The 25,000-nt window shown below is 43.2% G+C and overlaps 1 protein-coding gene across 3 annotated transcripts in view; it reads right to left on the reverse strand.

Moving 5' to 3' along the window:
- Positions 1 to 13,898, reverse strand: part of Sptssb (serine palmitoyltransferase small subunit B) — a 29,538-nt gene extending 15,640 nt beyond the window's left edge. The window contains exons 1-3 of one of the 3 annotated variants that reach the window (XM_029537825.1): positions 13,462 to 13,898; positions 13,085 to 13,125; positions 1,951 to 2,045 (exon numbers count right to left, since the gene is read on the reverse strand). The gene's annotated coding sequence lies outside the window, so the exon portion shown is untranslated. The remainder of the gene's footprint in view (positions 1 to 1,950; positions 2,046 to 13,084; positions 13,126 to 13,461) is intronic. The other 2 variants (XM_021196843.2, XM_029537826.1) reach the window with 2 other exon arrangements.
- Between the last annotated feature and the right edge of the window lie 11,102 nt (positions 13,899 to 25,000).

A 25,000-nucleotide genomic window follows, 5' to 3' on the forward strand; every position in this document is an offset into this window, starting at 1 on the left:
TGTGTGTGTGTGTGTGTGTGTGTGTGTGTGTGTGTGTGTGTATTTAGCATGTACATTTATGGGTGGCCGGGGAGGGCAGGCTGCATGTTCCTGCCAACACTTTCATTCAAGACTTTTTACCTCCAGCATTATCAGTAGATACAGTTCTGTCAGAAGCCACCACACCTGTGGTGATTTGTTAGAGCAGCTTCAACAGGTATCCTTGAGGACAGTGGGATTGTCACGTGCAAGTCCCTCCTCTGAGCAGAGTCAGCGTCTCCCAGTGCCGGCATTGTGGGCCATAACTGATGTGGATGAACACATTGAGACCTCACAGCCCACAGTGAGCATGTGGAGCTGGCAGAGGCTGAAGGTTGGGGTGATTACGTGGGTGAATTGTGGGTCCTGCCTGGGTTGAACTGCAGCCCTCTGTGTGTGACTCACTCTGAGTAACTTAGCCACTCCTTCCCTAAGTTTCTTCAGCTGCGGTGTAAGGATGGTATCAGATGCTCTTGCCCATATCCGCCAGGAGGATTAGAGAGATGAAGTGCTTACAGCAATAGTCTGGAAGGGCTCAGTTGTATTAGCTAATACAATAACTACGCTGTACTGGTACACTCTCACCAGATTCTCAAGACAGAGAGTGGAAGAAATTGGTACTGTCTTTTACACTGAGCAGGTGATTTTCCCCAGTAACTAACCTAGAAATTATGTTTAGGAAGACTGTCATCTGGAATTTTTATTTGGTTCACAGGTGGCTGCCATAATACAGGTAAAAGTTGCAGCATTCTCTGCACTAACTGCTGTCTGCAGAGCACATCGCACGCACAGAGCCCTGTGCGAAGTCCTTCTCATCTATCAGCTCATTTCTCAAAATGAAGAAGTCGAGGCTTCACGGTTTATGCACTTATTGCATACTTGGGTGTCTAGCTAGAGCTGATCTTGGGGTTTGGCCTGGGAGGCTGTAATACTGATGCCCAGGAGCTCCTGACACAACGCCGTGCCTCTGCTAGTAACTAATGCTGTCTAACTGGAACTGGCGAAACCTATAGCATCGCCATCAATAAGATTAAAGTACGTTGAGTTAAAGAAACTAGTGCCAGCTACTCTAGAACTATAAATCTTTGAAAACACTGCTACAGAAAGGAAAGTATGTATAGATATCTTTCACCCACAGTTTCCCATGAGGTAGTAGGCACTTTTATAAGAATTAGAGAAGGAGCAGGCAGTCTAGGTTTTTTTTTTATCCTGCTTCCGTTTCTTTGTAATAATTAATAATTAATAATAACAATAATTTTAAAACATAAAATAAAATGTTTGCCCTTCTGTGAATAGTGGGCATTTTCACTTTCATTATGAATATTTTTATTTTGGAAGACAATGTCCTCATTTTTCCATATTTGTTATCTTAATTTATCCCATTTGGTTAACTAAATGTTTATTAAAAAGCGTTCTTCTCAGACCAAAGGCCTTCCAGAATAAACTGCTGCATCACATAAATTAAAGATGAAGGACACTGAAACAGAAGCAGTCTTCATCCAGAGACCCATAAATAAGGCAGGAGTCAGTGTTCTGTTGTTGCACCCATGACACTTATCCCGCCACTGGTTTCTTCTCGGCCAGTGGTTTGTAACCTAGAGTCAGAGGTTATGGGAGGGTGGCATCCATGTAACCCTTGCAATTTAAGCACATTTTGTACAGATGGAGCATTTTGCTGTTTATATCTCAAAGGTGCCTCGCATGAATTAAAGCCAAGGATCACTGTATTTATGACATAATAAGCCGATGGCTACAGTTTCCTCCTTTGTCCCGTCCCCAATGTCAAAACAGTATTTGCTCTCCATGTTTTCAGGTAGCTTGACAGAGCTCTAGAGCTTCATTTTAGTAAAGGTGTAGTTTTACCATGAGAAAGGTCATGTTTCTAAAAGGTTTCTAAAGGTGCTAGTCCAAGATGGGAGTGGAGGAAGTCACCTGTGCAGGAGGATCCAGGCTTGGTACTCGGTGATGCTTTTCCTCTGCACAGTCTGGAGTAGATTATTTCTCCTCTCTGGGCTCTGTTTCTTTGTCTGTGAAATAAAGATTTCAGAGAAGTTAAACCCCAAATGCCTTCAAACTTTAAAACAATTGTATCCCCCGTGAAACATCGTTCAACCATCCCGACTCTGCCAAAGACTGTAGGGTATAGCACGAAAAACAAGAAAGGGCTAAGTTAGCTTAAATATTATTTTGGGGGAAAAGTCAGAGGTTAAGAACATGCCGCTGACTGCGACTTTGTGGTTGTCTTCTGAGAATTAGACAGTGCCGCAGGGACTATGGTTGACAATGGAGGACTATGGAGGGCTCTCCTCTAACTGCTACTAAAGCAGCCTGCTCTGATATATCCCAAGGTCTGGAGTTTCTGGGTACGTTTGTTTGTGGAAAATGTTTCTTGACTTCAAATAGTTAATATCATGTGAGGTGTGCAGAGAGGAAAAAGAAATTGGTTTAATGATCGAATTTAAAAATCTGCCCTTGGCCTGACACTATTACTGATGCTATGGTGTGCTTACAGACAGAAGCTTAGCATGGCTGTGCTCTGAGAGGAACAGCAAGCAGCTGACTGGGACAGATGCAGATACTGACACCCAACCATTGGACAGAAGCTGGGGACTCCTGTGGTTGAGATGGGGGTGGGGGAAGGCTGGAAGAAGCTGAGGAGGGCAATCCCATAGGGAGACCAGCTGTCTCAACTAACCTGGACCCCTGAGATCTCTCAGACACTGAGTCGCCAACCAGGCAGCACTCACCAGCTGATAGGAGACCCCAGACACATATACAGCAGAGGACTGCCTGGTCTGGCCTCAGTGGGAGAATAGGAGCCCAACCCTCAAGAGACTTGAGGCTCCAGAGAGCGGGGAAACCTGGCAGGGGTGGGATGGGGTGGGAACATCCTCTTGGAGACAGAAGGGAGGAGGAATGGGATGAGGAACTGTCAGAGGGCAGACCAGGAGGGGGATAACAATTGGACTGTAAAAAAAAACCAAAAGTAATTAAAAAAAGAAAACTGCCCTTGAGCATAGTGGTCGACTGTGTGGGATGAATAAATAATTCATTATCCTTCTATATCCACAAAGTATGACACCACGGTTGAGTAAAGGGGGCTCTGACTCTTCTAGCCCTTCCAAACAGTCATGCCAGTCTGTTGGGTATGCCAGTCTGCTGGGCATGCCAGTCTGCTGGGCACATCCTCTGGGTCTGGAAAATCCCAGAAGAGGAAGGGGTTCTTGGTCCTAGAAGGACACCACAAGCTACCACTGAGAGGCCTTGGGACTGCTTTGTTTGCTGAGGTGCAAGCACCTTTGTTTGCAGAGGTGAATCTCAGAAGCCAGTTGAGAGTGGGAGCTGTATAAAGGGGAAGGGGCAGAGTTGGAGGCACGATTGGTGACAGGGCACTTCTCTGGCATGCAAAATAAGTACAGATAAATAAAAAACGAAGCGTTTCATGGTGAGATATTGAGGACTCCATTAGGAAAGTAGTTCAAGCACAGACGGCTCAACACCTTCTGTACGCTGCCAAGGGCTATGAACCGGGAGGGAGGGAGGGAGGGAGGGAGGGAGGGACGATTTCAGATGAGGTTACAAGAGTGGGCATGGTGGCTTGTGCCTATAATCTTAGCAACTGGGAAGTGGAGCTAGAAATTCAAGGTCAGTGGTGGCTGAAATAGCTTGGTCATATGTCAGCTGTCTCAAAGGACCATGGCGGGAGAAACAGAGAGAGATTTACTAAGTTCACCAATTCTAAGATCCCATCTGAAAAGTAGGACAAATGTCATAGAAGGATATGTTGATCTTTAATATTCTACTTTGTGCATCTTGAACTTCTTTTTTTTGTGATGTTCTAGAGCAGAGGCCCTCAACCTTCCTAAGGCTGTGACCCTTCACACAGCTCCTCGTGTTGAGTTGAGCCCCAACCATAAAATTATTTTCATTGCTGCTTCACAATTATAATTGCCTTACTGTTATGAACCATAATGTACACGTCTGATACGCAGGATACCTGACCTGTGCAGCCCCCAAGGGGTTGCATCTCCCAGGTTGAGAAATGCTGTTGTATGGGTTGACAAACATTAATAAGCATTGGCTACATGAATACGATGTTTGATTTGTGACCCAAGCTTGTTGTAGAGATTACCCCACACAACGTAGTGAAGAGTAGCTCTGATGTAATGGTAAATTTTTCCCAATTATTATTTGTTTCTTACATTTTCTATGTATTTCGTTCGCCCCTTTTATCTGAGTGATTCTTTTTTTTCTTTTCTGCTCACTCTTTTGAGCCCTTCAGAGACAAGCCAGCCAGGCAGGCAGGCAGGCAGGCAGGCAGGCAGGCAGGCAGGCAGGTAAGTAGGTAGGTGAGGGGACTGTTCTGTGAACTGGGGATTTACCAGCAGGAAGGTGGGAGAGTGTGGTGGTGTATTGTGTTCCGTGCGTAGCCTGGTCTGTTTGTTCCTCAGTGGAGGAAACCGTGGGACAACTTTGCCTTTTGTTTTCCCTTGGCCCTAAACTATAATATGATTTTTTTTTTTTCTGCCAGCCAAATCCAGAACGAGGCCGACTTGACTGCTTGTTGTTGTTGTTTGTTCAGACTTTTAAGCAATGAAATAATGGATTACGATATGAAGGCTAGCTGGGTGTGGTGGTATAAGCCTTGACACGCCTTTAATCCCAACACTCACAGGTTGGTGGATCTTTGTTAGACACCACCCTGGTCTACATAGAATTTCTCTTTGTAGCCCTGGCTGTCCTGGAACTCACTCGATAGACCAGGCTGGCCTCAAACTCAGAGATCCACCTGACCCTGCCTCTGGAGTGCTGGGATTAAAAGTGTGTAACACCACCCCTGCCCCACTCATGCTTTCTGCCACAGGGGCCACTCTTTCTATCAGTTGTGTGATCCAAGGGCCCTCCGAGGCTCCAGTCAGTAATTAAAATGTTTCTTTGTAAAATTTGAGATTCTCTGTGGATTCTCTCATTGGAGAAGGGCCCAAGGGTATTCCAGCCCTTTACCAGAAGACAAGTTAATTACTAGAGTTTCCAGCTTTTCACTGATTAGTCCAGTTAGCTCTTTCTTCAGTTCATTCCACGTGGTATCGATAGCTTGATGTGGTACTGTGATGATAACGACTAAAGGTCTGACAAACGCCCCCCCCCAAATTATTAGATTTGTAAACGATGCTAAAAAGGACTATCTAAAGCCCTAAGGTTCAGGGAAAACTCAGTTCAAGTAGGATTTGTTTCACTTCTTTTCGTATATCAGCGAATCCTCCCTGACCCTGGGCATGGTGCTCTGCGAGGCACAGTGAGCCTGGATCAGGGCTGGCGTTTTACTCAGCCAGAGGGAGTATCTGCCATCTTGAGCCTTTCCCTTCTTTCTTCTTCTGGTCATTTTTATTTTCTTGTTCAATGTGCTACTTACATTCCTTTCCAAGTTTATTGTTTAGTATTTTCGCTGATCTTGACATCAGCAGGATAGCTCCGGCTTGACATTACTGTCAGCCTTTGATCTTATAATGGAGCTGAAAGATCAGGGGTACAGCACTGACATAGCAAACTGTCAGCCTGAAAGTTGTTTTAGTTTGATAATAACGGTAGATATTTATGGTGCAATTTATACTCCAGAATTTTGCTAAGTGCTTTGTAGGTAAGGCCTTAGAGGTTCACTTAAAACTGTTAAGGGTGGATAAGAATCTCGGTGCTTACTTTACAAACATGGAAATGGAGACACTAGGAAATTTTAAAATTTAATACTTAAAATATTTAAAATTTAAAAATTGACCCAACATTTTATTTATTTAAAAAAGAAATTGCACAGCACATACCCTAAACTCCTCTGCCACATTGCCTTGCTATGTAAAGAACTTTGACTGCAGCCCAGCAAATCATTCATAATGATTGTAGGCCCATCCATCCATCCATCCATCCATCCATCCATCCATCCATCCATCCATCCATCTATCCATCCATTTTAGCTACTTGTAGCAAAGACATAAGAAGGGATATGTTCGTTAAGACTGACATGGTTACTGTCTCCAGACCATATCCTGAGAGCAGGGATAATTAGGCAAGTATCTCCCCAAAGTGTGACGAATGTTATGACTGGGAAGTAGTGGGTAAACTGAGGCACAGGGAGGGATGAAGAAAGGCTGGCAGGGCTGGATGTTCTTGAGGATCTTATCCTATGTTCTTCATCCATTTTGTAGCGAACAGAGTATTGGGTTGGAGATATTATTCAGTTGTCAGGGTGTTTGCTTAGCACGAATGAAGTTCTGTGCTCAGTTTCTAGTAAAACACACACACACACACACACACACACACACACACACACACAAGCACATGCACGCACGAGCACATGCACACATATTCACACAGACACAAAGGCACACACGCAGCAGTCTAGAGAAAAGAGATTTGAATAATATCTTCCGTTGTCTCATCTTTTCCTCCACGATTAGCATACACTAGCTGTTTAATTAAACCATGTTAAATAAATGAATGAAACATTCTAATGTCCAAGTATAATAGATCTTCTTTTAAAAAACCTTGTTTTTAGTTCTACTCTTACCATTCTTACACACGTCTCAGTTGAGATTAAAATAAATGCTCCCTTTGACTTACAAAATCTCATCCCTGCTCCTTTTAAACCAGACCTAAAAAAACTCCATTCCAGAAACGTTGCTGCACCTCATATATATTATTAGAACAAGGTGTCCTCGGGTACCTTTGAAATCAGGTACTGTGTAGAAATTCTAGAGCGGTGGAGTGATGGCCTTTCCCTCTTCCCCCCCGACAGCTGACCTGTGGGATGTCGTGTTCTGCTCACCCTCTGTAGTCCTCAAAGAGGTACTCTTCCATTTCTTCCCTAGGATGCCTCTCAATATTTCCTTCCCCTTAAACTCTCTTTGGCTCTTTAAAAGGTGTTATATTTGGAGAACCAGATCTGCATTATGTACATACAACCCCTCAGAACACTACGTGTAGCCATGGAACAGCGAAACACAAGGGGCCAAGAAGGAAATGACAGCCCAGGCCAATGATTTCTTTGAGTGAGGATTTTTGTTTTAAGACACTGTTTGGGGTGTGTGTGTGGGGAAGTCAGCTTTCTTTAAGGGTGTAGGTCCAGGTAGGTTGACCACACTCTAGTGGATGCCCCTGTCTCCATGAGTCAGCACAAACTAGACGCAGTGGATCATAAGGAAAGGGGTGAGTGTGAATCTGGAAGGACCTATGAGGAAGAGTGGGGAATTGAATATGATTAAAATACATTGTATGTGTGTATGGAATTTTTACAAAAGTTACAAAATACTATTTTTAAAAGACACTGCTTTATTAATAGTTCAGTTGTAATTCTTCAAGCAGGTGTTGGAGAGCTCTACTTTGTACATACTTGGTATGTGTTCGGGATAATTTTTCCTTTAGTAAACAAGGGGATATTTTGGTTAAAATAATATGATAATAATAATGATAATGCTTATCGGTGAGAAAAGTATAAAGGGGGAATAAACCCCAGCATGGGGAACAGAAGCCTATCTGAAGTTGGAAATTCTTGTAGCTTCTTCTGGATTCACAGAGCCAGGGTTGTGTTTGCTTTCTATAGCACAGACTTATACAAGCTTACTTTCCAGCTTGAACCCACAGTTTAAAACTATACCTTATTCCCTCCTTTACCCCAAGAGCTCTTTTCTCTTTATATATTTATATTTACCTATTATTTTGTTATTAATATATGAGATGTCCACTAGAATATAAGCACTTTAGAGGCAAGATGTTTTGTGTGTATGTTTATTACTTATCCAAGGCCCAAGTGTATCCTGGTATGGTACAGTTGTGTAGTAAATATTTACTGAATCAATATCTGCCTTATCAATCCTAAACAGAAGTGACATTAAAAGTAATGAATAAGTCAGACATGGTACTGCATATCTATAACCGTAGCATTGGTAGACTTAGGCAGGCATATCATGAGTTTAAGGCCAGCCTAAGCTCTGTAGAAATGTGTGCTGCCTCAAGGACCCTCCCCGCAAGAGTTGGAGAAAAAGAAAAGGCATGGCCAACTTATCCTACATGTGTTTAATGTGTGGACAAATGATTACTACACATGTTTAATGTGCGGACAAATGATTAGACCTCAAACTCATTCTTTATCACAGCTGGGAAGATTGATCAGTTTGTAAAAGAGCAACTATGAGAACGAGAACTGCAGTTAGATTCCAAGAATCCAAACAAGAAAGGGCATGATGGTGCGTGCTTGTGATCAAAGTGCTGGGAGCTCAGGCACAGGCCGAATCTCTGGGGTTGACCGGTCAGCCAGCCCAGCATGGGCCAGCCAGCCGAGCCTACTTGGCAAGTTCCAGGTAAGTGAAATATGCTGCTTCTAGAAGAAAAATAAAAGATGGACTGCCCCTGAGGAGTAACATCCAAGGTTGTCTGCTGACACTCTATGTGTACACAGACACCCATAGACACAGGCACAGAGAGACATGAACACACATACACACAAAACACAGACATAACCACACACACACACAATTTTTTCAAAGGAAGTCTTCTAATTGGATAAAATTTGACACTAGTCATTGAAGTTAAAGTGGGTGGAAGGGGGGGACTGGATGGAAGAGGGGGTGGACATGGGAACAAGAGGGATCAGGTTGGGGGAGAACAGAGGGGGAGACAACTGGAATGGGGGCTGGTGGCATCTCTGGGATGAGCTAGAAACTTAGGACAATGAAACTCCCAGGTATCTATGAGGGTGACCCTAGCTAAGACTCCTAGCAATGGAGGATATGGAGCCTGAACTGGTCATCTCCTGTAACCAGGCAGAACTTCCAGTGGAGAGAATAGAATACCAACCCAGCCACAAAACCTTCGGCCCACAATTTGTCCTGTCTAGAAGATGTGCATGGGTAAAGATGAAGCAGAAATGTCTGTCAGTCTATTGAGAGACTGGCCAACCAATGACTGGTCCGGCTTGAGGCCTATGCCATGAGAGGGAGCCCACCCCTAACACTATTAATGATATTCTGCTATGCTTGCAGGCAAGAGCCTCGCATAACAGACATCAGAGAATCTTCACCCAGAATCTGATGGGAACTGATACAGAGACCTATATCTAAACATTAGGTGGAGCTTGGGGAATCTTAGGAAAATGGAGAAAGATTTTTGGAACCAAATGGATCAAGGACACCACCAAAAAACCTCAACAGAATCAACTAACCTGGGTCATAGGTGCTCAGAGACTGATTTGTCAGCAGAGAGAATGCATGGGACTCACCTAGGCCTTCTACATCTCTGTGTTGTGTTGCTTGGTCTTCCTGTGGGACTCCTAATAGAGGGAGCAGGGCTTGTCTTGACTCTGTTGCTTGCCTTTGGGACCGTTTTCTCTAACTGGGCTGCCTTGTCTAGCCTTAGGAGGAGAAGTTGTGCCTAGTCTTACTGCAACTTGATATGTCAAAGCTAGTCGATATCTATGGGAGGTCTCCCCTTTTCAGGGTAGAAAGAGAGGAGGGGTGGATGGGGGAGGAGAGGGGAGGAACTGGGAGAAGAAGCGGGAAGGGAAGCTATGATTGGGATGTAAAGTAAATAAATAATTTTAATAATAATAATAATAACAACAACAACAACATGGCTGGGTGGGATCTATTTCTGTCAGCTTGACACACTCTTAAAAACCTGCACATGGAAGGAGAAGCCTGTGTAGCTGAGTAGGAAACTTGCTGAGTCTTCCTGAAGCAGGAAGACTAATTCACACAGCTCAGAGTACTCATAACTACCCATCCTGGTGCTTTCTACCTCACATAATTACAAGGCACTCTGACTAGACACTTGTTCTAGACAAAACATTGCTATCCCATCCCACGGCTCTTTGCACAGGCTCAGGAAGCTGTGGGAACACAAAACACAGGAGACAGATAGAGGAATGAATTAATTATTTAGGGGCCTGTGCATTGGGGATTGGCATAATTACAGTCACTGCTTTCCAGCAAGGACATAGCAGTGCACTATGGGGACTCCAGTGGCCACTTCCTCAGCTTTTCCACGCCTCTTGCCTTCAGAGCTGACCTAGGGTAAGTGGAAGTGTTTTAAATGGAGCAGATATTTAGGTTTTGCTGAGATTGAGGTACCTTTCTCTCTAAGCCAGTGTGGGGCATAGCAAATTTAACAATAAACCTCAAGAACTGATAAAGACTACATTTACCTAGAAGCAAGAAAAGTAACTGGCCTCCACAGCTCCTGGGTGGATGCTGTGCTGCATGTAAATCCCCTATGATAAGGAGTTGATGGCATCTGATTGATATATGAACAGAAGAAAAGCTCCGGCAGGTATGGGAAATGATGTAAACCATACAGCTGTGCAGCTCCCGTGTCACCCTTAGTGATTCTACATATTTCTACTTGGCCATTGGGGTGGGGGGGGAAGCTTCATAGTGGTTTAGTGGCACAGGGGATTTTTATAAACTCCAAAGTTTTAAATTCACTAGTTCTTTCAATGCTTTGCATACTTTTTTTTTCCGGTCCTGGGGCAAATGCTCTACGATTGTGTCCTACCTCTAGTCCCTTGCCCTTTGCGTTTTAAGGTAAGAGTCTTGCTAAAAATTTTCTGGCTAATCTCAAAACTTGCAATTTTCTTTCATCAGCTTCCCACATGCTGGGGTTACGGGTAAGTCACTACACCTGCCTACATTGAATGGGTTCTTAATAATATGCCTTAGAGATGTCATCTGTGTACCATACAATTAACCTAGTTTAAGTATACAGTTTAATGTCTTTCAGTAGGATGACATCCATAGCTACAAGTCCTTCCCATGGCCTAAGACTTGCCATCTCCCAAAGATACTGTACCCTTTAGCAGTCACTTCCCATCTCTTTCCACCTTATCTCCCACACCAGCCCTCAGCAACAACTGATCTGATGTCTGTCTCTACAGATCTACTGCTCTGAGATGTGTTACGGAAAGGGAACCACACAATGTGTGCTGTGCTTCACTTAACATAATCTTTTCAATGCCCATCCGTGCTGAAGTATGCTGGGTAGTATTTGCTGCTCGGCTCTGCATATTTTACTTACTCACTCACCTCTCAATACTAGGACTGTTTCGGGGTTGTTTGGTTGGTTTTGCCTGTTATGTATACTGCTGTGATGAGGATTTGGGTACTAGTTCTTTTGTGGGCATAAACTTTCAGCTCTCCAGAGTATATGTCTAAGAGTGGAATTATATTATTTGGGTAACTTTTTGAGGAATTACCAAACTATTTTTCACTACATCATTTATATCCCCGTTGGTAATACACAACAGATCTAATACTTCTATTTCTTTCTCCTCCTCCTCTTTCTCCTCCTCCTCCTCCCCTTCCTCCCCACTCTCCTTGTGATACTAAGAATCAAACCCAGGACCTTGGGTAAACTAGGCAAGCACTGGCTTGTGTTGCAACTATTCTACCTTATCCTCCAACCCCTAACCTCCTTCTTTGAGCATGGGTTAGGTTGAAATGTAAATATGAATCTCTTTGTTTATAACCATTGTGGTTGGTGTGAAGAAGTGTTTCATTACAATTTTGATTTTCATTTTCCTAATAAGTAAAAATAAAAACTTTTCTTATGTACATCTTCTTTGAAGAAACGTGTGTTCAAACCTTTACTCACTTTAAAATGGGCTGTTTGTCTCTTTGTGTTCTTCATCTTTGGCCATGTGGGTGTTGTACATTGTCTGTAAGAAGAATGATGTCTCCGTTGGTCCTCCCTGAACTAAAGCTTCCCTAACACAAATCTGAAGAAGGTGATGGCCTGTTTCTCTTTCCAATAGGCTGTTGCTATAGACTGGATTCTAGGTTGAGAGGGAACTCTACAAATTACCTGGAGCAAAGCACCACCCAGCCAGAGTGGATCACCACCATACTCAGCTCAGGGTGGCTGGGGAGAGGAATTTCGCTCATGCACCTTTGTTGTTCTTACATTTCAAATATATATCTGCAAAACTTTTTTACTGTCTTTGGTAATTGGTCATGGACTTATAAAGGGTAGTTTTTATTTTAAAATTAGGAAAGTTATAAGCAGTAGGGAGTTACAGACTGGTTAATTTCTACTTGATACACAGTAAAATTCTAAATGTGCATTTGCCTTAACTTGACATTTTTACTTTAACTTAATTTAATTACATTTGAATTAACGATTCAGTTGTTTAGAAAGATTTTAAAGTAAGATTGTGTGTCTCACACAAAAGTATGTTGTTGGCCTAAGCCAGTGGTTCTCAACCTTTGGGTCTCGACCTCTTTGGGGATCCAAAAGGACCTTTTCACAGGGATCCTGTAAAACCAGCTGTACATCAGATATTTAAATTATGATTCATAACAGTAGCAAAGTTACAGTTATGAAGTAGCAGCAAAAATAACAATAGTTATTTTAATACAAGGGACTGTGTTAAAGGGTTGCAGCACCAAGAAGGTTGAAAAGTACTGGTCTAAGTGATCCATATACAAAGTCATCACAACGATTAAAAGTCATGTATATCGTGATTCCATTAAGAGGCACAGGAATAAATCAGATGTGGAAAGCAAGCGATGAAGCTCTCCCCAGTTTTCTGCACACATCATTTTAAAGGTTCTCTGGCAAAAATGGCTATGTATTTCTTAGTATCATTTGATTCAAAATAACGACTGCTGCCATAATGTCTTTTTACAAAAAAACAAAAAGCAAAAAACAAAAATCAAAAACCGAACAAACAAAAAAAACAACCGCCCCCCCCCCCCGAACATCCCAATTCCCCTGATGCATGTATTTGGACTTCAGGGATCTAAAGTTTAGATTTAACAACGTTTCTAATTCTGTATTGGCACATAGGCTGAGCTGATGCGAAGACTGGCTACCAGTTGAATGCCCTTCCAATTGAAACAAGTCAGGACTAACACTTGTCACCTCTGCTCCTCACAGACATGCATTCCTCCAGGGACACATCTTCCTCTGCAGGCTGAGGATTTTGACTGCTGTGACAATCACATAAGCATCTCTGAGAAAACACACTGTGCTTAATAACCAGGAGAAAAATACTAAGACACATTCTTCGCTGGCTATGCCTTACCTGCTGGCAGCTGACTCCTGTGTGCTACAGCCTACAGTAGCCTAAAGAGAGAGAACTAAATGAATATTGCCACCTAAAGAAGGAAGCAAGCGCATCTCAAGACATTTTCTTGAATATTAACAAACCGTACAAAGATGAATAATGAAAATAATGTAAAAGAATTTTTTTCTTCTGGCTGAAAAGGTTCCAATAAAAAAGTTTGGCTTCTGTTGAGAAAAGCATCTTAGTTTCCAACATAGTAAATGCCAAGAGGAACCGTTCAATTCTTAGAGTTGTAATATAGTTAAATAAGAAGCAGATAAATTGCATTAAAGCTCAGTTCTAGTTTTCCCCCATGCAGACAGAAACTCTGTACTATGAAAACTTTAGATGCTTACCTCCTGCCTTAGAGTGAGCTTAGATGCTCTGGCTTCTCCCCAGCTTCTGTTAGCTTGTCACTGTCTGTGCTGGGCGCAGCTGAGGCTCCCAGAGTTAGGTGTTCGGCCCCGCCCTCTGCACTACTGCTAAAACTCCAGTTCTGCCAAACTGATTCCGGTGATTAATAATTGACAAAAGGAAAACACTCTTACGCAAACTTATGTCCAACCGCAGGGCTTGCAGTGACTCCTTCCAGAAGAGAATGCTGGCTGCACCACTCCCCTCCCCCTTCGCTCTAAGGTCCCAACTTCATATGCGCTGATACTCAGTTCTGGGAGATTGGGTTGTTCTCCGAGGAATGCAGCCTAGTGACTTCTACATTTTTAAAATTCGTTTTTTTTTTCCCCCTGTAGCCTGTTCCCACTTCTTCAGAGATTAGCCTCTCAAGAGAGGGCGCCTTCCCCGTTACTGGGGGGAGCAGGGGCTCTGAGAGCTACGGAGGAGACCGAGGTGGCGCTGTCACCTCACCTCCTTTTGCTGCAGTAAAACCGGGAGCCTGGGCAGAGATGGGAGGGGGGATGGGTGTTGCGCTTCCCCTCGCTTCAGGGGGGGAGTTTCGATTCTACCAAAGGGGCATGTATTTTGGTGGTGGTGTGGTGCAAATGATGATAGGGTGGGGATGGGGGAAGAAAAGGAGGGAGGAGGGGAGGGGGAGATGGAGGAGGCAGCGGCGGCGACAGTAGATAAACCAGAGGTGCAAAGGTGAATACTGTAGGGCTTTAACCAATTCTCAGAGGATGCCTGTCAGCATACATCCGTCGCAGACTTGGATGAGGGGCGAAGAGGCCCAGGTCTACGCGGAGAAAGGCTGCAGTCTGAAACTCGGCGCCCGGCTGCAAAGTGAGCCCCGGGGTTGAGCCCAGGCAGCTGTCAGCTCACCGGTTGTCAAAAGGCAAAGGAAGAAAACAAGTCACTTTGGCACTGGCATCTAATTCTGACGCCTTGGAACCTGTAAAACAATCCCTCTCCCTCCCTGTACAGTCACCTTCCTCCAGGTAGCAGGGAGGTTAAGGTTGAAAAACTACCCCCACCCTTCCCTGGTGGAAAGAGTAGGAGAACCGTGCCTAGAGAACTTGTGTGGGTTCACTCACAAGTGCAGGGAATTCTTTTGCAGACGAATGGCCGGAGGGCAAATTGGGAAAGGGGGCCGGCAGTCGGCGGGGTGCCGCAGAGACGCACGGAGCCGCTCTGAGGCTGGCGTGCCTTGCGCGCAGCATCTTCGCTGGAAACCCGCAGCCAGACCTTGATCGATCTCTTTCGTCTTCATCCCGGGCAATGCTTGCATTTGATTCTGTGGTTGGGCGCTAAGGGCGCACAGGGTCTGGAGGCTCCTCATCCTGCATAGTCGACCGAGATTTTTTTTTTCTGTCCAAGATCCAGGGGCGTCCGGGGACGGAAGCCTCTCGATTAATGAACATTTGGGCAGCATCTGCCATTCAGCTTCCACTCCAGGAGGGGGAGGCATCGTAGGCTCCACTGGGCTGATTGTGCTGAAGCGCGAATTGGAGCTACTGGCAGCTTTCTGCTCTTTCTCACAACACACTTTCAGCAGGATGGAAGAGCCAGCATTACGCAGAGGGAGCCTTACGCTATTGGGCGGGTGTCTCCAAGCAGGGTGTCCCCCAAAGCTGAAGGTGGTTGGGGGGTTGGGAATGAGCCAGTGGAACACATGCCCATGCTTGGTGTTTCTTACAGCTCTTTCCTTTCAGCTCTTGCATTTAGTGCTTTTATTTCTTAACCACTTTATGTTGGTCACATTTCTTATCTCTTGGCTTCTCCCGACACACGTTGCAGTGTTTGCCAGGCAGACATGATCACTTAACAGGTTTGGGGGGGGGGGATAGCAGCCCTGAGAAATGACTGAGGGATGACCAATGTTTTTCGTACTAGTTTCTGGATCTCCCACTAGACTGACACTATCTCCCATGTCACTGTGCATCGATGGAAAAGGAGACGTAGTTTTTCCTGCCATGAGCTTGTGAAATGGGTACCTTTTGCAACTACTTTACATAGAGTTTGGAGGAGACTCACATTGCTGCCAGAAGTGTCCAGAACACTAAACGTGATACAAAAAAAAAAAAAAACCTCACGGGCACACCTTCATGTTTATCTGAACACCTCCCAAGCAGAGAAAATATTGTCTATGTGTGTTATATGAACACAGCACTGAGTCACAGGATAAAGGTCATCACAACTTAAAAGCAGAAATCCTCTCTGGTTTGCACCTCTCGGTAGCCCAGTTTGCAGGTCTTCTGGAGATCTGCTGCAGCCAGATCCTGGCCTATCAGACAGAAGCCTGGCATGGCTGTCCTCTGAGAGGCCCAACCAGCAGATGCAGATGCTTCACAGCCAACCACTGGGCTGAAGTCAGGGACCCCTATCATTGAATTAGCTCAGAAGAGGAGGGCCACCCATAGGAAGAGCAGCAATCTCAACTAACCCGGACCCCCTGGGAGCTCCCAGAGAGTGAGCCACCAACCAGGCAGCATGCGGAGACTCATCTGAGGAGCCCCTCCCCCATATATATAGCAGAGGACCCAGGAAGTGCCTAATCCTCAGAGACTTTAAACCCCGTTGAGTGTGTGTGGGAGAATGTAATGAGGAACTGTGGGTGGGTGGGGGCAACGGCTGGATTGTAAATTTAGAAAAAGCAGAAATCATTCAAATTATATCACTCTTCGAGATACAATAAGGATGAAATTAGCAAAATAAAAATTTCCTAATTAGCTGGGTGTGGTGGCGCATGCCTTTAATCCCAGCACTTGGGAGGCAGAGGCAGGTGAATTTCTGAGTTCGAGGCCATCCTGGTCTACANAGTGAGTTNCAGGACAGCCAGGGCTACTCAGAGAAACCCTGTCTCGAAAAANNAAAAAAAAAAAAAAAAAAATTCCTAATTAATATACTGTTGGAGATCTAAAAATGTTTTAAATTTGGATTAAACTGTCTGGAGTGGTGGTATGTATCTGTAATTCCAGCATTCAGAGATAGAGGCAGGGCACTTAGGAGGTCAAGCTCATCTTCAGGTACACAGCAAGTTTAAGGCCAGCCTGGACTACAAGAGACGCATTCCACCCCCACCCCCCCCACCCCCGTGAAACCCAGTCAAACAAATAATGATCATAAGCTAAATCTAGATAAAATACAAGTGAAAAAAATCACAGTCTTTTTAATATTATTATTTTAGTTGTACAAATCAAAATGGTACAGTATGGTAATACTTGATGCATGTGTGCAGTTTATAAAGCTCAAATCCGGACTGTTAACATTTCTGTCTCCAAAACTTAAAATAAAGATCTCTTACTAATATGCAGTAATTGTAAATGTTTATAGGGTATAGTGTGTTAGGGAATAGTGAGTCTCGGGACTGGAGATAGGGTTCTGTCTATCCAGCATTTGCTGAGCTCGCATCTCCACCCACGTGATGAGGTGGACCGTGTAGTGCACCTGTGATCCCAGTACTGGGAAGCAGAGACCAGAGGATGCGGGCAGGGCACTTGCTAGCCAGCTCCTCTAGCTGAATTGATGAGCTCCAGGGTCACTGAGGGACTGACTGTCTCAACAATAATGTGGAAAACAATAGAAGAAAAATCCCAAAATCCAGACTCTGGCCTCCTATGCATGTGCACACATGTATATGTGTACACATACACATCACACATGTGCACACACATCCACAAACACATGGGGAGATGAGATCGTAAAGAAAAAGCGATGTATAACCTCAGATGAGGCCTTTAAACAACCAACCCCCAGCTGTTGCGTTTTGCCCATGAAAAGCTTTGTCTGCTAATACCATAGCTTATGCAGTAGAGCAAGAGACTTGACGAACCAGGAAAAACTGCCTAGAGTTTATCAGTTTAAAATACCTAGATATTCTAGATAGTTTTTACTGGTTCTTCAAGTCTCCTGTTCTGCTACATAATACACACACACACACACACACACACACACACACACATATATATATATATATATACACACACACACACACACCAAACACAACACACACACACACACACACACAATTTTGAGACAGATTCTCACTATGTAGCCCTGGCTGTCTGAAGCTCTCTGTCTGATTTTGCATCCTGAGTGCTAAGATTAAAACTGTGTACCATTGCACCTAACCTTCATTAAAAAAAAATGTTAATTTACTTATGTGGGATGGGAGGATTGCAATTGTGAAGTAGGGGGATGCATATTTGTACATACCACACATGTGTGTGGAGGAGGTTATCAGGCTTGATCAGGAGCCTTTCCGCACTCAGCCAGCTCTTACTGGACTATAACTGACCATTTTGAAACACCCCTCTCATTGTTTCATAAAGTAGCTGTCACATCTACAGTCAAGTGTAGAAAGAAATGAGCATTTAGAAGATGCTTATTTCTGCTACTTCTCTAGATTTCTCACACTCTTCATAGTTCAGTATGTCCTGCCTAGAGGATGGTGCTGCCCACGGTGGGCTAGCTCCTCCCACATCAATTATCAAGACAATTCTCTACAGATGTACCTGTAGGCTAACCTGTTCTATTCAATTCCTCAGCTGAGACTTTCTTCTTAGATTATCTAATCTTTGGTAAAAGTAGATATTTAAAATTAATATCACAGGCACCAATCATACAAGCGTCTATACAATGGTCATACTTCCAGGCAGCCAAGTTCAGATATAAAATGTGTGTTTTCTGAAGCTTCCAGGCATGACCATGGTGGCATGCTGAGAGAGTAATGGCCTTCTTAGGAGCAAACCAGCTATGGATCTAAGCCCCCATCTTTCTAGTAACTAGATCTGAAACAGATCATCCCGGAATCTTTGTCCTTGGTGTTCTCAACTATGAAATGGAAGTGATGGTGGCTTCATCGAGTTTGTTTAAAGATGAAATAAAATGCCTTTTACAAAGGCTGTACATATCTGATATTCTCCATTGCTAGGAGTCCTTACCAGGGTTACCCAAATAGGTTACAGGAAGTTTCCTCTGCTCTTGATTTCCAGATCGCCTCCTAAATGTGCCCCCCCCCATTCCATTAGTCTCTTCTTGCATTCTCTCTCCCCCCTCCTCCCTCCCCAACCTGATCTTCCTGTTCCCATGCCCACCTGTCTCCCGTACACCCACAGAATCTATTCATTCTTCCCATGTGTCCCCCTAGAACCTCCTTCCTATTTAGTCTCTCTGGGGCTATGGGTTGTAGTATGGTTATCCTTTACTTAACAGCTACTGTTCCCTTATACGTGAGTACACATCATGCTTGTCTGTCTGGATCTGGATTGCCTAGCTCAGGGTGATTTTTCTAGTTCCATCTATACGGCTATGAATTTATGTAAATAAAAAGTGTATAAATATACCACATATTTAATATACTACATATATACATTTCTTTAATCCATTCTTTAGTTGAGGAACATCTAGGTTATTTGCAGTTCCTGGCTATTAAGATTAGACCCTATGGTCATAGATGAGTGCCACAGACGGCACTTGGTCCCCAATCTGCATGAAACGGGTCTCTTGGTTGCAGGTGAGCGAGGATTTGGCAAATGAGTGACAGACAGTTCATACGAGAGAGGGTGCAAAACTGAATGCATTGATCAAAATGAGCATCACATTATTAATACAGAACAAACAAGAAAAGCGGGGCAGGATACATCTGTTGTTAGAATGGCACAAGGATTGAATACTTGGAAAGACCAGGGGGTGGGACCAGGCAGCTTGAGGAGGAAGCCAGGTGCAAGGCTACTGGATAGTTAAACCCCACTGTCAGGGGTCCCCAGTAAATTCTTGATTATGCTGTTCCTTTGGGCCTAGCAGAAAAACCTGTTTTTGGGGGGGTTCTGCTAATGCAATACCACAACCCCCCTATTTCCTAGCCTTGGTAAGCTTTGCCCTGAGCTTGGCTCTGTTTTTTGTGATGCTTAATCAGTTTCACTAAGTCTTTACTAGAAGTGAATTAGAATGTTAATGAACAGGTAACCTTTCCTACTGAATTCTGAGCTCCTGGCTTTAAGGAATTTTTTAGGACTTTGGAATACTGGTAGAAACTTCACCTATGGTAAAAAATTCAATCTTTAAAGGCATTAATAATATTGAAAGAGAGCATACACCATACTAACATGTGGACCTGATGTGAGTCACTACTAGAGTGGGCATGGCAGATGAGCAAGTGTCCTTGCGGTGACATTTAGGGATATGCCCAAGAGTGGTATAGCTGGGTCTTGAAGTGTTGTTTCCCTGATTTCTCAGTTTGTTTGTCATTTGTCTATTGGAGGGCTACTGATTTTTTAAAATTAATCTTGTATCCAGTCACATCTTGTATCCAGTCACTTGGCTGAAGGTATTTATCAGATGTAGGAGTTCCTGATAGAATTTTTGGTTGCATATGAATCCTATCCTATCACCTGCAAAGAGAGATACTTTGACTTCTTCCTTTCCAATTTGTATCCTCTTGGTCACCTTCAGTTGTCTTATTGCCTAAGTTAGAACTTCAAATACTATATTGGAGATAGATATGGAGGGAGTGCACAGTCCTGCTTGTTTTAGTGGAATTGCTTTGAGTTTCTCTTCATTTATTTTGATGTTGTCTGCCGGCTTGCTCTACATTGCCTTTATTATGTTTAGGCATGTGCCTTGTATCCCTCCTCTCTCCAAGACTTACCATGAAGGGGTGCTGGGTTTTGTCCAAGGCTTTTTCAGCATCTAATGAGAGATGATCGTGTGTGGCTTTTTTTGTTTGTTTGTTTGTTTTCAGTTTGTCTATATGATGGATTGGGTTAACAGGCTCCTGTATTTTGGACCACCTGCATGTCTGGGATGAAGCTCATTTGATCGTGGTAGATGATCTCTTTGATGGACTTAGCCATGTGGATTATTTATTGAGTATTTTTGCATAAATGTTCATGAGGGAAATTGGTCCGTAATTCTCTTTCTTTGTTGAATCTTTGTGTGGTTTAGGTATCAGGGTGACTGTGGCCTCATTGAATGAATTTAGCAATGCTCCTTCTGTTTCAATTTTGTGGAATAATTGGAGGAGTATTGGTATTAACTCTTCTTTGAATCTGGTAGAGTCTGTGTTAAAACTGGCCCTGGGCTTTTTCTTTTTCTTTTGGTTGTGAGACTTTTAATGACTGCTTTTATTTCTTTAGGGGTTATATTTAAATTATTTATCTGATCTTGATTTAACTTGGTAGGTGGTATCAATCTAGAAAATTATGTTTCTTTCAGATTTTTTAATTCCATGGACTATAAGTTTTTAAAGTATGACTTAATGATTTATTATTATTATTATTATTATTATTGCTATTATTTAGTGTCTGTTGCTATGTCTCCCCTTTTGTTTCTGATTTTGCTAATTTAAATATTCTCTTTTCATCTTTCAGTTAGTTTGGATAAGGGTTTGTCTATATTGTTGATTTTCTTTTCTTTTTTTTAACTTTATTTGTAATTCATTTTTTACACTCCATATTACATTCCCTGCCCCTCCCTATCCACCCTCCAACTGCTCCACATCCTACACCTCCTCCCCACCCCATCCCATCTCCACCTGATGCCCCCACCTCCACCCCCACCCCACCTCCCTGGGGCCTCCAGTCTCTTGAGGGTTAGGTGCATCATCTCTGAATGAACACAGACCCGGAAGTCCTCTACTGTATGTGTGTTAGGGGCCTCATATCAGCTGGTGTATGCTGTCTGCTTAGTAGTCAAGTGTTTGAAAGACCTTGGGGGTCTAGATTAACCAAGACTGCTGGTCCTCCTACAGAATTGCTCTTCTTCTCAGCTTCTTTCAGCCTTCCCTAATTCAACAACAGGGGTCAGCTGCTTCTGTCCATTGGTTGGTTGCAAATAATTGCATCTGACTCTTTCAGCTGCTTGTTGGGTCCCTCTGAGGGCGGTCATGATAGGTCTATTTTTGTGAGTATTCCATAGCCTCAGTAATAGTGTCAGGCCCTGGGACCTGCCCTTGAGCTGGATCTTATTGATTTTCTAAAAGAACCAATTCTTTGTTTCATTGATTCTTTGCATTGTCCCCTTTGCTTCTATTTTACAGATTTTAACCCTGAGTTTGGTTATTTCCTACTGTCTACTTCTCTTGAGTGTGCTTGCTTCTTTTTTTTTCTAGAGCTTTCAGGTGTGCTCAGGCAACTCTTATAAAGGAAAGCATTTAACTGGGGATAGTTTACAGGTCAGAGATTTAGTCCATTATCCTCACGGTGGGAAGCATGGTGGCATGCAGCATGAGGTAACTGAGATTCAGATATATTCATATTCAGATCTGTAGGCATCATGAAGAGAAGGCATTACTCTCTTTTCCTTCCGGACTTCTGAAACCCCAAAGCCCACCTCCAGTGACACACTTCCTCCAACAAGGCCACACCTCCCAGTAGTACCACTCCTCTGGGGAGTGAGTGAGCCTCTGGGGGACATTTTCATTCAAAGCACCAAATTATTATACCACAATTCTTGCCTCTAAAAGACTGGTGTCCCCAGGGGCAGCAATAAGGCCATTTTGAGCGGTCATATCTGTGCAGGTGAGACACAGAAGACTGGATTAGGAAAGAGAGGCTGTGGTGAGCATCGTCAGCACATCAGCAGCATCAGCAGCATCAGTACACCAGCATCATCAGCAGCATCAGCACATCAGCAGTCAGTACACCAGCATCATCAGCACATCAGCATCATCAGTACACCAGCATCATCAGTACACCAGCATCATCAGTCTCCCTCTTCTGGCTCATCTCTACTGTATATAAGCTTCGAAGCAATTTCCAAGACACTGTCAATTTTACTGAATGGTTTGAAGGGCCTATCATATTATATTCAGATATCACTTCACATTATGATTATGTTGAGCAATTATAGTTATATTGTGGGATATTCACTCATTTATTCTATTATTAGTTTTTCTCACCTCTCTCTCTCTCTCTCTCTCTCTCTCTCTCTCTCTCTCTCTCTCTCTCTNTCTCTCTCTCTCTCTCTCTCTCTCTCTCTCTCTCTCTCTCTCTCCCCAGGGTTTTATGTAGCCAACGCTGGTCTTGAACGCTGGTCTTCCTGCATCCAGTGGCTGGTTGTTGGGATCACAGGCATGAACCTTCATGCTTGTTCTCATTCATTTACTCTAGACAGATTGTCTGTGTACCTTTGACATACCAGATAGATATATTTCTAAATTCTTTAATAAAGTGTAAGTGCCCTAATGTTCATGAAAAATTAGAACATGAAAGCTTACTTGACAGGAGAAGGCTGCTTCCCTATCCAGATGAAAGCCTTTGTTTAATCAATGAAAATGCCAATGGCAGGGTACGGAGGTTGTAGGGTGGGACAGTATGTAGTTTCCTACTTCAGCACAGGCTCTTCTTTTAATTTGTGTTTGGAATACTGTTTTGGATTTTTTGTCGCATAAATTTTTATTCACATAATAACTAATAATAACTAATTAAATATATTCTCATTTTTGATTGGATGCATTCTTTTGTGTCTGGATTCAAATTATAAATTTACTTTCTATTTCACCCCAGACACTCCTTAATGCTTAGTTGACATGAGAGGATTTAGAGTTGAAATTCTCAAGCTTGGAAATAAAAAGGCAATATTTTGTCACTGACTTGAAATTTATTTTCAAGAATTGATACAATGGAAAAAAAGACCATAAAATACTGATCTTGGCAACAGAAAAGTGTTGCAACCATAACATATATATAAATTGATGATGATGACGATAGCATCTAACAGTGACTTAACTATTAAGAGCTTTACAAATCCTCTCTCCTGAGTTTTCAGGGAAGATGGCTTGATCTCATTCTCTCAGACAGTAACTGAGGAAACAGAGAGCTGGACTCTGGAGCCCCCTTCTTTTCATGCTCTGTTGAGTCCATCTAACAATGCTTCCATTTCCTGTACCAGTTTCCCGATATGTCTCTCTCAGAAAGAGTGGCGGTGTTATACTCACTAAGACAATAGGTGTTGCAGCTAAACTTCCCAGAAAACAAACTGTGAAAATAAAGAAACCTTAAGTCTCTAAAAGGCTTCACTGAGCCTGGTTGCCAAAAAGAGAAAAAAAGATACAAAATTCATTAACTCCTTCACGCGGACACACACGAAGCCCAAAGAAGAGCCTAGCATTGATCCCTGTCCAGTAACTGCTCATTCCTTTTGAGAGCTAGAGGGGACATGTGCAACACAGTTAGGGAAGAATCTATCCTAACATCAGAGGAAACACTGCATTCCCAATGCTTCCACGGACTTTGCAAAGGGTAGTTGATTTTAAAAAATATCTTCAGGTTTTTAAATTCGTACAAAGGAAATATAATTCCTATTTAAACTTTTTATTTACATTGTGTGTGTGTTGTGTGTGTGTGTGTGTGTGTGTGTGTGTGCACCCGTGCGTGCGTGCTCAGAATGCACTTGTACCAAAGGAGGTGTGGAGTCAGAGAACATCTGCTAGGACTCACCTTTCTCCTTCCCTGTGCGGGTCCAGGAGATGGGACTCTGGTTGTCAGGCTTGGTACCCAGTTCCTTCACCCACTTAGCCATCTCTCTGGTTTCTGGAAATGGGGAAACGACATTCTCAAATCTCGAAAAAACAAACAAACAAACAAAAAAAATCCAACCATTTTGCTTTAGGAATGTAAACAGGTCCCTTCCCAAACGAGCACACGTCCTCTGCGCTCCATACACAAGCTGACAACTTCTTTGAAGACTTGGACTTAGCAGCAGCTTCTCTAACTACTTTTTCTGTCTTGAATGGGTTGGAGTGAGACTTCTGCTTTAATTAGTGTCTGTGTGAGACAGGGAAGAACCCAGCCTGATTATCTCACAGTTCCATCTTGTGAACTGCCACCGGTGTTCGCTGAATCAGCTTCCCCAGCTCCCGGGAACCATGAAAATTCATAGCAGTTCTATTGTCATGACATTTTTCTGTGAAGAATTCGCATTTGGTGTAAAGTTATTATTTTAATTCCTGTCAAATTAAACTTTCAGGTCAATGTTATTGTTCAGGATGAAAAGAGCAAACATAGAGTAAAAGTAAGAAAAAAACCAAACCAAACCAAAAAAAACCCCAAAAAACCCAAGGCATCAAGAGAATTCAGCCTTGGGATCCCACATTGAGTTAGCTGTCATAGCTCCAGAATATTTCTGAGGTACCCTTACCCCATGCTCATTAGCTGTCACATCTCATGCCTCACGCACATTCCCAACCACCAATCCACTTCTTGTCTGTAAGGATTTGTGTATTCTGAAGATTTTGCATAAATGGTATTTGGTGGATGAACTTTTCAGCTTAGTGTCATATTTTCAAGGTTCATTGATGTGATATTTCCTATCAGCATCTCGGTCCAACCCAGGTGGCACAATAGTCTATTCTTGTACCGACTATATTTTGCTTATCCAAGTCTTCATTGACAGGCATTTTCAGTTGCCGCTTTCAGGCTTAAGAAATACCTGGTCCCGAATGTCCATGCTTTCGTGTGGACACATGTTTTTAATTCTGAGTTATAGGATGAAACCTTTGGG

This window comes from Mus pahari, chromosome 4 (genome assembly GCF_900095145.1).
Source record: "Mus pahari chromosome 4, PAHARI_EIJ_v1.1, whole genome shotgun sequence".
NCBI lineage: Eukaryota > Metazoa > Chordata > Mammalia > Rodentia > Muridae > Mus > Mus pahari.